At 43.2% G+C, this 14,248-nt stretch overlaps 1 pseudogene; it reads left to right on the top strand.

The window, feature by feature from the left end:
* The first annotated feature begins 12,886 nt into the window (after window positions 1-12,886).
* On the top strand, window positions 12,887-13,990 carry LOC132684671 (small ribosomal subunit protein uS2 pseudogene; annotated as a pseudogene).
* The last annotated feature ends 258 nt before the right edge of the window (window positions 13,991-14,248 follow it).

The raw sequence follows: 14,248 nt of genomic DNA, 5'->3' as shown, positions 1-14,248 counted from the left end.
AGAGGGTCTCATTCAAATAGGGGACCCTAGGATAAATGAGGCAAATAAAGGGTTTCACTCCATGAGCAAAAAGATGAAAGGTAACAAAGAGATCAGATACACTGGGCAATGTCAATTAAGTCACCTCCTTAAGCAAATAAAATTCACTTTCAAAGTACTTGGCTGTGGCACATAAAGAGTCATAGGGAATTGACAATCACCCTCAACCCAAATGTAAGAGAAGATCACCTCGTCTGAAAAACAAAATAAAATAAAAAACATAAACAATTTAAAAAACAAACAAACTTCCCCTCTAATTAGGAACCTTGACTCCACGTTTGCTGTTATGGATGAAGGGAGAGGTCATGTGCACTTGCTGTCATCAAGGAAGCAATAGGATGGATAGTGGGTCTGAGGTTGCCAGTGTAGACTAACTAAATGATCAACATTTAATATGAATGACTGTGTAGCTTTTGCCTTTCTTGATTATCAAAGAAAGATGGTAAATGTACAACTTTGAGACCACTATATTAGTTATTCCAGCACTTTCTTCCTGCCCTGATATGCTGATAATCTGAGCACTTGTTCCTTTTTTTTTAATGTTTATTTATATTTGAGACAGAGAGAGAGAGAAAGACAGAGAGATAGTGGGGGAGGGGCAGAGAGAGGGCAGACACAGAATCTGAAGCAGGTTCCAGGCTCGGAGCTGTCAGCAAAGAGCCCGATACGGGACTTGAACTCACAAACTGTGAGATCATGACGTGAGCTGAAGTCAGACGCTTAACAAACTGAGCCACCCAGACGGCCCAAGATAATTTTAAAATTCTGGTTTTATTTTTGTCTACTTGATTTTTTTTTAAGTTTATTTATTTTGAGGGGAGGGGTAGAGAGACAGAGAGAGAGAGAGAGAGAGAGAGAGAATCCCAAGCAGTCTCTGCACTGTAAGCACAGAGCCCAAATATGCGGGACTTGAACCCACAAACCGTGAGATCATGACCTGAGCCAAAGTCGGATGCTTAACTGAGCCACTCAGATGCCCCCTGAGCCCTTTTTCTTGATGGAAACGCAGTGTTAGGCCTAAGTGAGGCCCAAGTTGATTTTACTACTGATTGATGTGAGTACAATTTTCCAGCTCACATTTGTGGAAACCTACCAAGAAGACAGTAGGTCCTTCTGTTTCTCAAAAAAATACTGCTAAGCCTTTGGAAATGAAGTTGCTAATCACTGGCAGTTAGTGTGGGCTCACTGATAAAGAGTTATGCCATTGTACTTTGTTGTGGATGGGGCTTCTCGTGTGTGGAGTAAACGGAGCAGCATAGACATTGTATTACTTGATTTCAGCAAAGTGTTTGATGAGGTTTCTCTCATAACATCCTTATAAAAGCTGTGGACTGTAGGATAGTACAGCTGATAGAATGTTCCTACAGTAGCCAAAGAACTCTGACTGATGGGCTGGCCAGGAGGAAGTCTTTCTTCTTAGTGCTTCAAGGCAACTAGACCTTGGCCTGTCCCAGGACTCGTATCAAAGTTGTTGGATGAAGCCTGGGTTAGATTACCCAGGAGGCCAACATCCATTTGGAAGATTTGTAATTCATGAGTCTGGTGGCAGCTGGGAAAAGGAAACAGATCTCTGAGGTGCATTTGTTTGGGCCCTAGGAAGATATCATCCAAACTTGGCTATACATCAGAAATACTTGAAGCCATGTTGAAAAATACAGACACTCAGGCCTTTCCCCAAACCCACTTAACTAGGACTCCAAGGGGTAAAGTCCTGGCTTTTTTTTTAATTGCCCAGGTGATCCACGATCAGCCCAGCATCCCATCATTAAAACCATTGCATTGGTTGGATTTAGTCAAGAAGCTTTTCCAAGGTCATAATAGACCTGGTAATCTAAAGATATTCATGGGCTTTCAGACTATGAGGAAACGCTTGCCTACACTGTGGCTCAATCCAACCTTGACCTTTCCTCATGGGGACTGAGGAGGGCAGGTGAGAAGAGGAACCCAGTGCTTGACAAAGAGAACACTGGCTTTGATGTCAGCCACATTTGAAGTCAAGCCTGGCTTCTATGACCTATGAGCTATCAACCATGCAAGGGGGAGTCTGGCCCTCCACTGCATACATAAGTGGTCAACTGATGCCAGCTATTACTATTAAGACACTGTTCAGCAAACTGTCCAGTTCTGTGGATCTTGAGTCTACAGTTTTACCAGAACATGTCTTTCATGCAGTTCTGCCCAGAGAAGGAAAGAAGCCATCATCTACTAACCATCCACTTTGTGCTGCAGCTAGGTCCCTCACAGATCTAATCTCATTTCCTTTGTCACCCAAACCCTGGTTTTTGCACATGAGGAATCTGAGAGGTTAAATGACTTCCCCCAAGTCACTCAGTTAGAAAGGGACAGATAGACATCAAGAATTTGGCTAATAAACTTGCACTGAGGATTCCCCCTGGCACTTTTAAAATGGTTAATATAAGGAGTGGAGAAAGCTTTGCCCTTTAAAAAATCTAAAGAGAGACATTTTGAAACTGCGAGGGAGGGGGGAGGTCACACCACCTACACTCCCCATCACCTGAACAGTCAGCGCTTAGCCAGAGGAAAAGCCCTACAAATAGACAGTCATCGCTCTCTCTCTTTCTCTTCACACACACACACACACACACACACACACACACACACACCTGGCCACCTTATTTAAAAGTATAACACCTCCCCAATTACAGTCTTATTCCTTTCCCCTGTTTTATTTTTCTTCTTACCACTTAATCATTATCTAACACACTATCATTTGGGTTATTTATCTTGTTTATCATGACTCATCCCCACTAGAATGTTAGCCCCTTGAGGGAAAGAATCTGCGTCCGTTTTCTTCATTTCAATATACACATTGCCTACAACAGTGTGAACATTGACATCCAATAAATATGTGTGGCATGGATAGAAAAAAACCTAGAAGTGTATCAATCATAAATGTTGAAAGTATTTATAATCACTTTAAACAGCTACATGTTCTGGTTTTCCTATTATGTATTATATGTATTATTTGTATTATATATGTACATTATTTCTATTAAGTATTATAATATTATGTATTATCTATTATGAAATACTATTTGTATTTCTAATATGTATTATATTATGCATATCCTAAGACTTTTTAAAAATGTAACCTCAGTGGTCCAGGTTATTGGACCTGTTCTAAAGCTGCAGTGAGAGGGAAAATAGGACTGGAGGGCGAACATGCTGGAACCTGCTTTCCACCTGTGTTCACTCTGCTCTGGGCCCTGCTGTATTATCCTCTTTGAACTGAATCACCAGGCTCCCTTGACCTTTGGCTTCCATTTGGGAAAAGGATAGGTTGGGCTATTTGTGTCCCCCACGCTCAGGCTGCTGCCCACAAGCTGGGTCCTTCTACCCAAAGCCAGTGCCTGTCGAGCGACTTCTGGGTGCCCCTCCTCCCTCGGCTTCTGGAACTGCTCCTGCCTTTGCCTCCTAAAGCCTGTGAGTGTAACAGCTCTCCATCTTTGTGTGACCTGGGGTGCTCCACTTCCTCTGATGGTCTTCTTAACTCCATCCATACTTTTTAAATAGTCCCTTTGTTAACCTTTCTTCAATTACCTGATTGAGTATGCGGCCAATTTCTCGCTGGATTTTTGCCTGAGTGCAAAATGGGCTTACAGTCGGGAGGGCCGAGTTCTTTTTTTTTTTTTTTTTTTTTTTTTTTAATTTTTTTATTATATGAAATTTATTGTCAAATTGGTTTCCATACAACACCCAGTGCTCATCCCAAAAGATGCCCTCTTCAATGCCCATCACCTACCCTGCCCTCCCTCTCACCCCTCCATCAACCCTCAGTTTGTTCTCAGGTTTTAAGAGTCTCTTATGCTTTGGCTCTCTCCCACTCTAACCTCTTTTTTTTTTCCTTCCCCTCCCCCATGGGTTTCTGTTAAGTTTCTCAGGATCCACATAAGAGTGAAAACATATGGTATCTGTCTTTCTCTGTATGGCTTATTTCACTTAGCATCACACTCTCCAGTTCCATCCACGTTGCTACAAAGGGCCATATTTCATTCTTTCTCATTGCCACGTAGTACTCCATTGTGTATATAAACCACAATTTCTTTATCCATTCATCAGTTGATGGACATTTAGGCTTTTTCATAATTTGGCTATTGTTGAAAGTGCTGCTATAAACATTGGGGTACAAGTGCCCCTATGCATCAGTATTCCTGTATCCCTTCGGTAAATTCCTAGCAGTGCTACTACTGGGTCATAGGGTAGGTCTATTTTTAATTTTTTGAGAAACCTCCACACTGTTTTCCAGAGTGGCTGCACCAGTTTGCATTCCCACCAACAGTGCAAGAGGGTTCCCGTTTCTCCACATCCTGGGAGAGCCGAGTTCTAATGCCCAGTCTCATCACTGGCTTGCTCAAGGCCAAAGTCTCAAGCCTCTTTGGGCTCAAACCATCTGAAAACTAAGAAGATTGGGCAAGATGACCTCTAATATTCTGTGATTTCAAGAAACCCTTTGCTCAGAGAACAAAGTAGTTACTTCTCCATTAGCTCGAAAATGTTAACTTGATCCAGATTCTGTAAAGGGCCCAGTTTTCTAGGAACTGATCGACAAATTTTGTAGCCATTCCTGTGACAATGAAGCTGAGCTTGGCCATAACACAGCCTCACCTCACCTACAGATCAGTAATTTCCAGTAAAATTGGGGTTATCATGCAAGTAATGCATATTTACAAGAGAAAAATCAGAATTTGTAGCTATTAGCAAGATAATTACTTTTGACATTTATAATTGATAACTTTCTAGATTCTTTTTCCTTTTTTTCATCTTTTAAAAATGTTTATTTATTTATTTTTGAGGGAGGGAAGGAGAGAGAATCCCAAGCAGTCTCGGTGCTGTCCATGCAGAGCCCCACACAGGGCTGGATCTCACCAACCATGCAATCATGACCTGAACTGAAATCTAGCAGCGGATGCTTAGCCGACTGAGCCACCCAGGCGCCCCGAGATTCTTTCTTGTTCGCACATTCATTTCACAAACATTTGAGTGCCAGTGTAATCCTGGCTCTTCTAGGTATGTGGATGTAGGAATAGTGTTGCATTATCGGGAAGTACTTGTCTCGCTAAACCAGGACTCTGGACGCCACTTTAATTCTCTGCTTTGGCCAAGGATAATACTTGAATTATGTAACCACTGCTCTTTGAGCAGTGTGTACACAGGACATCTAAGTTCCTGGAAGAGTGAATTGTTTTGTCCTCGAGGACCAACCAAACCTTTCTGCCATTTGACTTGGTCACTGTGTCTCAGACACAGCTTCCAGCTTCTGGTGAGGAGGCTTTCTCTGTCGTCCACCCAAAAATGTCAACAATAAAAATAGGCAGGGAATAAAGGGTCCCTTCCAGGAAGTGGGAATTGTTTAGCCAGATAACAGTGGAGGTTTTGTAGTCCTGTCTTGGAAAGTCAGAGCAGATTCAAAGCAGTGCATTCCTTCATCTGGCGTCACTGGAAAAATGGATCTGCCCAGGCAGACACAGTGGTTGTCAGAGAGGCCACACATACAGTACAGGGCTGTCTGACTCTTGCCTTTGTCACATGTCTCTCCATCGTCACACCAGTGAAGGAAGTTTTTGTGTGGTTTTGAGAAATGCTGCACCAACATTATGCTCTGAGAAGCATTAATATGAGTAAGAAATGGATTCTTATATCTTACCGACACTCTATTTTGAGGAATATCAAAGATCTCCCTACTTCAGGGAGGGCAAAAAAGAGCCAGCATGGTCTCCCTAGGATGAAATCAGGAAGTATCATCACCTCATCTTTGACCACTCAAGGCTTCCTGAGAAGGCAAATACACGTGCTGTTGGAGAAGCATCTGTCACATGATAATGGTTTGTGAAACTTTGCATATTTTACTATTTTCTATTTAGCAAGATTTAACATTTATCAAATAATATTTTGAATTTATAAGGTACAAACAGAATGGGAGGGAAAAAGGAGAAAACTAAGGAGAAGGGGGTCCCAGAGCCCAGCGATTCAGACTGCATGGACCACAGGACACCAGACGCATCTGTAAAATGGGATAATAGTACCTTTCCCATAGGGTTGTTGTGTTAAATGAGTTAACGTATGTAAAATGCTTATAGTAGGCTCAAAAAGATTTCCTGATCTGCCCCTACGAATTCCGTCTTCTTTCTGGTAATTAACTATGCTTGGGTACCCTTCCATATTTTACAAGATAGACTGATAGCATTTCACAGAACCTACTTTAGAGACATCTGAAAATTGTAAATAAACTTGACACTGAAATTAGCTTCTGTCAGCAATCGTTCCCCACTCAGACATTCCTCCAGTGCCAAATACTATACCTGTGCAAAGAGAAAAATGAAGTAACATGGACCAACAGCCAATCTGGTGACTGAAAAGGCAATTTAGGTTCTTACTTCCGTTTACCCAACAAATATTTATTTGATGCCTGCCATGTTCCAAGCCATGGCAGAAACCCTAGGATGAATCAAACATTTATGTTTTTTTAAAAGAAGTTTCTGTCAGAGGGTGGGGAAAGATCTGATAGAGGTTATCAAGACAGGCAGAAAGTGACATGGGCCACAGAGAAGCACAGCTCGGGTGCTGTGGATCTTCAGTGAGACTGGCTTCTGCTGGGGGCTGAAGAAAAGAGAGTATGATTCAGACAAATGCAGGTCTGATGCTTGCTGTGGGCAGTGATTCAACTCGTCTTAAGACATTTACCTTAAGTGTGAGGATTTGGTCTATGTCCAGGGGGGTTTTGTTCTGCCAGGATCGTAATGCAGGTCACATTTGTCAGGCCTTCTGCCTTCATATCAGCAGTGCCCCCACCCCCCACCATAACTCTCCTACCCACTGCAGCAATGCATCCAGACCTGGACCTTGACCTGCTCCTTAATATTCTCATATTGATCAAAAAGGCCCCTCTATATGTTTCTTGTTCTTCAGGGCCCCTAGATAGCAGTGGGCCAGTCCTCAGAGGAAAGCTTACCAGCACCATGGGCACCATATATGTGACACAAGGGACCTCTGAAGCCGTGAATAGATTCTGTCTGTGTAAGACAGGCCCATGGCACTGTGGATACTTAATCAAGGTAGTAACCAGTCAATGGGTTTTGACCAGCTCAATCACAGCAAACCTCAACAACTAGCTGGGAAACTGCAAAGGTTAATGCAGCTTCAGTTTAGTTATCACATTGACATCTCTATGAATGGCATCAGCTAAAATTGTGCTAAGTGCAATCTGCTCACCAAAACTTGGAGACCCTGACCAAGAAAGCCACACAGCTCTAACAGCTAAACTTGTCAGACAAAAGAATGAATGTTTTCAGATAAAACATATCACAAAGAAATGATGACATTTGTTTCATGTTTTAAGCACGCTAATGGCAAAGACATACACATGTGGCTTTGCAGATGTCTTTCCCAGGTGCATCTGTATCTTTGTCAATATAACAACATCTTACCTTGGTATAACACTGTGAGATTTGGGTAACGCATCATTCTTTTACAAGATGGTATTCTGGAAAGGTCAGGACTGTGCCAACCCACCCACAGCCTCTTCCGTGGGGATGCACCCTGCCCACATTTCCTACTAAAGGGGCAAGCCCAGACGGCCACATTAAGGACTCAGTGCCCCACCTCCTCTGCCCATAGATGACTGACTCTTGGCTAGGCACCTGGGCCAACTATACAGAATCTATAGCCCAGTCAGTGATTTACAGTCTGCACTAAAAGAGGAACTGGACCAATAAGATTCTCTCTTAAGGCCCTGAACTTGAAGCAAACATAGCCATTAATTGGTACTAGGGCCAGAAATAGACATGTAGTGTGTTGCTTAGTCATAGAAATCAAAGATCCATGAGATCCTGCAGCTGAAACCCAGGAGCCTTTGTGAATCTAGAGTCACCTTTGAGCTCTGGGCTCTTTGATGCCAAGACTTAACATGGCTCCTGTTCTAGGATTTCCATGAAAACTCCTTTATTTTTTAAAAATAATGTGACATACAGGCTCCTGGGCAGCTCAGTTGATTGAGCATCCAACTCTTGATTTTGGCTCACGGCATGTTACCAGGGTCATGGGATCGAGCCCCATGTCAGGCTCTGAGCTGACAGTGTGGAACCTGCTTGGAATTCTCTCTCTCCTCCTCTCTCTCCCCCTCTCTCTCTGCCCCTTCCCTGCTCAAATTCTCTCCCTCTCTCTCTCAAAATAAATAAACAATTAAAAAATTTTAGGGGCACCTGGGTGGCTCAGTCAGTTAAGTGTCTAACTTAGGCTCAGGTCATCATCTCATAGTTCACAAGTTTGAGTCCCACATCTGGTTCTGTGCTGACAGCTCAGAGCCTGGAGCCTATTTAGGATTCTATGCCTCCTTCTCTCTCTGCCCCTTCTCTACTTGCTTTCTCTCTCTCTCTCTCTCAAAAATAAATAAACATTAAAAACGATTTTTTAGATACATAATGTGACATAATACAGTATGCTGAAAGCCTTTGTCTTAAGCTGGCTTGAATGGCTTACTATCCCTCACAAGAAAAAGAGCCAGACTGAAAACAATGAGAAATTAAAACTGGGTCCCAGCTGAACTCCTGGGCCATGAAGCCTTCTAGAGAAATCATGAGAAGAAAGACAAACTGGCATTGTCTTAGCCACTACTGGGAAGGCAATAGAAACCAAAAACAGAGAAAAGGGAACTGAAAACCTTTAAAGATGATTTGTGAATGTGTGTGTGTGTGTGTGTGTGTGTGTGTGTGTGAGCCCCCCTGTTGAGCACACAGTGACTTACAGAACCAACACCGTGAATGGGGAAGACACAACCTCCCCGAGTTCTCTCCCATGAGTGGGACCTAGCATTTGAACAACCAAACTTAAAATAGACAATGAATGACTGACTGCTTGTTACGAGATATGCTAGGTGCACAGGAATCACAAGTGATGGAAGTCAATTCACAAGAAAAACAAGGATAATATTTGAGGCAGCCTCAAAAGCAGGTGCTCAGTGTAGGGTGTGTCTACATGGCCCTGCTGTTTGTTTCCATTCAGCTTTGGAAACTAAGTGACACTGCTCTCTAAAAATGTAAATGTATTGGGTCATGTAGACTGTGTCTAAATAAAACCCAGTTTCCAAGTATCTCTTCAATGGTAATATTTCATGGCCAAAGATATTTCGTAGCTTAGAGTTAAATCCAATTTGGCCACTATCTAAATATTCCAATTGATTTGGAAATTGAATGATTATCAAGCATGATCCATGAACACACTCTAGTAGTTTAAAAATGAAACACCTGTATTATATAAATTATGTCTTCTTGCCATGGGGAAGCAGTGGGTGATGTGGTTAAGTTATGAACTTTGGAGACAGATGGACCTGAATTCAAATCCACATTCAATGATTTTCTAGTATGTGGCCTTGGGCAAATTTCCTCTGCAGTTTCTTTATTTCTCAAGTAAGGATGATGACAATAATAGTACACACCTTATAGGATGTTGTAAGACTTAAATGAATTAAGGTATGTTAAATGATTAAAGCAGCACCTGGCTCAGAGGAAATAATCTACAAATGTTTGCTACTATTATTTGTATTACTTTCATTAAACTCACAAAGTAAATCACTAAGTACATGCAAGAATTGTGCTGGTATACCCTTTTATAATTTTGTTTGAAACTCACAACACGAAGGTAGGAATTATCATCCCAATTTTACAGTTGCAGAAATGAGGCATAGAAAAAGTTAACTAATTTGTGAACGGTTGCCTGGTTTTTGAATGGCAGAGTTAGGATGCATTAATTCACTCGTTAATTCATGCAACACTTTTTTATTGAGCACTGGATACACAGTATTCTAGGTGCTGGGATACACATCCAAACAGACAAAAATCCTTGCTTCACAGAGTTTACTTTCAGCAGGGCGAGACAGTCCAAAAACGGGAGAAGTCAGTAAAATGTATGGTAGATGGTATAGTGGGGTGTGCTGAGAAAACTGAAACAAGGAATGGGAGAGGGAGTGTGTGTGTGTGTGTGTGTGTGTGTGTGTGTGTGTTGGTGTGTGTGTTGGTGTGGGGGGAGTGTTGGAGTTCAGAATGCAATTGTGGCTAGAATATGTAACTAGGGAAGGTCTTGCTGAGAAGGAGATGTTTGAGGAAAGGTTTGAGAGAGAACACAAGTCATATCAAGGGATATCTAGGGGAAAACTTTCCAGGCAAAACAAAACATGTGCAAAGGCCCTGAGGCAGGAATGTGCCTGACATGTTCTGGGAAGAGCAAAAGGGCGAATGTGGTTGAAGCAGAGAAGATAAGAACAAGAGGAAATGAGGTCAGGGAGGGCTTGGTTGACACTGGTATTTGCTCCAGAGAATCCTGCCCCATGCTCGTGTTAACTGAGGTTCTGCCTCCACAAACACACCTTAAGAAGTCACTGATGGAAGAGTCTCCCCCTTGGAAAGGCCATATCACCTCCCATCTTCTCCACTCGGTAGAGAGGAAACCCCAAGCTTGGCGTTGGCAGTCAGGAAGTTCATCGGAACTGGAAACCACCTAGGCAGCACCCCCCGCCTAGCCAACTGGAAGCAACCATGACGGTGGTGCTCAGAGCCCTTGCAGAGATGTGCTGTGGTCTCTCTGAGCTCATCACGTCACCTTCCTATGCAAGAGTTTCAATTCAAGGTCATTTTTGGTTCCTTTTCAGTAGCAGACTCAGAACCAGATCTATTCAAGTGTAGGAACAGTGCAGACACATTAATAGCCAGACCCTAGTGGGAGTTGTATTTTCCATTTCCTCCTCCCTCATATTTATTTGTTTCTTTATCTCCTCTATGTGGTAAAGTTGACCTTGTGTGATATTTTCAGATGAAGTTTAAAAAAGGTAGGGTGGAGAATGGAGGGTGTCACCTTGTACTGGAACCCCTGTGGGCTCTAGAGTTTGACTGCCTAGGTTCAAATTCCCATTCCACCACTTAGAATTGGGGGTGATGGTAACATCTGCTTCTAGTAGGCTTCTAGTGAGCATGGAATGAAATCATTTAATGTTATTTTAGAATTTAGCCAAAACTGGGGGCTGCCTCCTGTTCCTGGGGTGCTTTTCACTGCAATGAGAAGGATGTTGCAGGAGCCAGGTGTCCAAATGATGTGGTTGTCTCTGAGTTCCACTTTGAGCATGATTCAGATATTTCCTATATGCTTCCACCTCTCTACTGAACATTTTATTCTTCCCCTGCTGGGTGACCCTAGCTCCCCCCCCAAGCTGATGAGCCTTTTGAGTTCTTAGAAGGAGCTATGGGGAGGTCTCAGCCCTGTCTGTGGTTTAGGGAAGCAATAGGTCCACTGCCTCCAATGAGGAAGGTACTCCAACTACACGTGTCACCTCTCCTGGAACAGACTCTGAGTTTTTCTTACCTCTTTAAGGGCATTGAAGGATGCTTGCAAACTCTCTGGAAGAAGTATGAAACATGAAGCAAGCACCCTTTCTGGATAAGGAGACTTTTAGTGAAAGAATCTACAGGCGTTGCATTTTTTCCTCCTTTGGTGTAATGTATCTTTTGGGAAAAGGGCACGCAGAATTTGGTGAATGTTGTTCAATAGTCACAGCTTATTACCCTATGTGCTTCTGTTGATAGGGGAAAAAAATCACTACAAGGTTATGTCAGAAAGTCTCCCCTGACTAGGATATAGCAAACAGTCAATTTTCCTGCCAACTGTAGTATCAGTCAGCAAATCAAGGGCGCATTAGTAAGTAACAGCTATAGCATTTTACAGGAACTGCCAAAAACTATTGCCTTAGGATCACTGTATTTGAAAAACAGTGTCCTGGAAATGTTTCTGGGGGTCACTGATTTAAACAAAGAGTGGATTCTTATTAGCTGAGAGGTCCATTTATGAGATGACTTAGGCTGCCTAGGCTTCAACTGGCAGAACCCCCTTCAGATTATGATGTTATGTTGCTCAGGCCTATCACATAGGGTCAGTGTCAAATAGTAAAATGACTTTGACACAAACCCTGGAAATGCCCTTACAGCCACAGAAAGGACTCCTCGCAGGCAAGAAGCCTAGTGCACCCATGGCTTATCTCAGTTGTAAGTTCAGATTGAGATGTGCCAGGATTTTTTGAAGGACATAAGACATAAGAACATAGGACAAAAGAACCTCGTTTCAAGACAAAGATCCACCAATTCCACTCCTCGTTCTATCCCCAGCAACAGGCTCACCAAAACATGTGTGCAAGAATGTCCAAAGCAGCTTCACTCATGACAGCCCAAAGATGCAAACGGCGGAATGTCTGGCAATAGTAAAATGGATTAATTGTGGTGTATATGCTCAACAAAATAATACTCACTAATTAAGCAAAAGCAGAGTGAAACAAGGAAGTATCACTATACACAGCAACTTGAGAGGATCTCAAAACATACTGAGGAAAAGAAGCCAGAAACAAGAAACATATACACCATATGATCCCATGTACATGAGGGTGTGAAGTAGACAAGGACAGCCTAGAGAGCTGGAAATCAGCGGATGTCAGCTCACCAGGCCAGGGAGAGCAGGGAGGGTGTTAGGGAACCAGAAGGGTACAAAGGAACCTACTGGATTCTGGGATGATCTTGACTGGGGTGCTGGTTCCATGGATGTATACGAACGAAAAACTCACCATCTATGCATTTAGTATTTATGCAGTTTACTCTGTGTTAAGTTATATGTCTCAATTTTAAAAAGAAAACTAAGGAAACAAAAAATTAAATATAGAGATAAACAGGATCTCAGTTTTCTGGGTGGCTTTTCTAAGATTCTGGGATTTGCAAACCTAAGAACTATGACCCATCTGTGAGGAGAAAAAATGCAAATTCCACCTTTTTCTGCGCTGCCCAGGAGGGGCCCACAGGGCATGGTTCTGCATTCCCATTGTAACTTAAAGGGAACATTCATAGTGTCCAGAGCCCTTGACATCCTGCAAGCAGAGGAGGAACCCACAGCAGGAACCCACTCAGAGGCACCAACCTTGACTTTCAAATGGAACAGTACATCTGCAGAAGGAAAAGTGATGGCATCTACACCATAAATCTGAAGAGAGCCTGGGAGAAGCTTCTGCTGACAGCTCGTGCCATTGTTGCCATTGAAATCCCAGGTAGTGAGAGCGTCATATATTCCAGGAATACCCGCCCGTGGGCTGTGCTGAAGTTTGCTGCTGCCACCAGAGCCACTCCTATCGTGGGCCGCTTCACTCCTGGAACCTTCACTAACCAGATGCAGGCAGCCTCCCCAGTGTCTTCTGATGGTTACTGATCCCAGTGTTGACCACCAGCCTCTCTCAGGGGCGTCTTCTGTTAACCCACCTACCACCGCTCTGGGTAACACAGACTCTCCTCTGCACTGTGTGGACATTGTCATTCCTTGCAACAGCAAGAAAGCTCACTCAGTGGGTCAGACGTGGCGGATGCTGGCCCAGAAAGTTCTGCACACACATGGCACCATCTCCCATGAACACCCACGGGAGGTCTGTCTGATCTGTACTTCTACAGAGAGCCTGAAGAGACTGAAAAGGAAGATCAGGCTACTACTAAAAGGCTGTGACCTGGGGCGCCTGGGTGGCTCAGTGGGTTAAGCATCCAACTCTTGATTTCAGCTCAGGTCACCATCTCATGGTTCGTGAGTTTGAGCCCCACGTCCGGCTTCACATCGCACTGACAGCTCAGAGCCTGCTTAGAATTCTCTCTCTCTCCTTCTTTCTCTGCCCCACCCCCTTCTCTCTCTCTCTCTCTCTCTCTCTCTCTCTGTCTCTCTTAGAATAAATAAATAAACTTAAAAAAAAAAAAAGGCTGTGACCAAAGAGGAATTTCCAGATGAATGGGCCGTTCCAGCTCCTCAGTTCACGTCTGAAGGCGGGCAGGTCCACTCTGTACCTACTTGGCAGTTCCCTATTGAAGACTCAGGTGCTCAGCCCCCCAGCTCCCACTGCTCAGGCCACCAGATGGATAGGAACAACCATTGAGTGGTGTTCAGTGGCTCTTCCACAAAGGCAAGCAAAATGGAAATAAGGTAGAAAGAAAATAAACAGTTTCTAAAAGTTGAAAAAAATGTGAATTCCATACAGTTAGATTTATCCCAGGATTATGATGTGGAATATTTACTCACCATTAACCAGCATTATGGAAACTTGTGTGTGTCCGGCAATGGGCTGGCTGCTGGCAATACAACAGGGAACAAGACTGTTGTGTTTCAGAAAGCAACTATTCACGTAATCCCATGA

Source organism: Panthera onca, chromosome D2 (assembly GCF_046562875.1).
Source record: "Panthera onca isolate mPanOnc1 chromosome D2, mPanOnc1 haplotype 2, whole genome shotgun sequence".
NCBI classification, from domain to species: domain Eukaryota; kingdom Metazoa; phylum Chordata; class Mammalia; order Carnivora; family Felidae; genus Panthera; species Panthera onca.
This window is presented reverse-complemented; position numbering and strand designations above follow the sequence as displayed.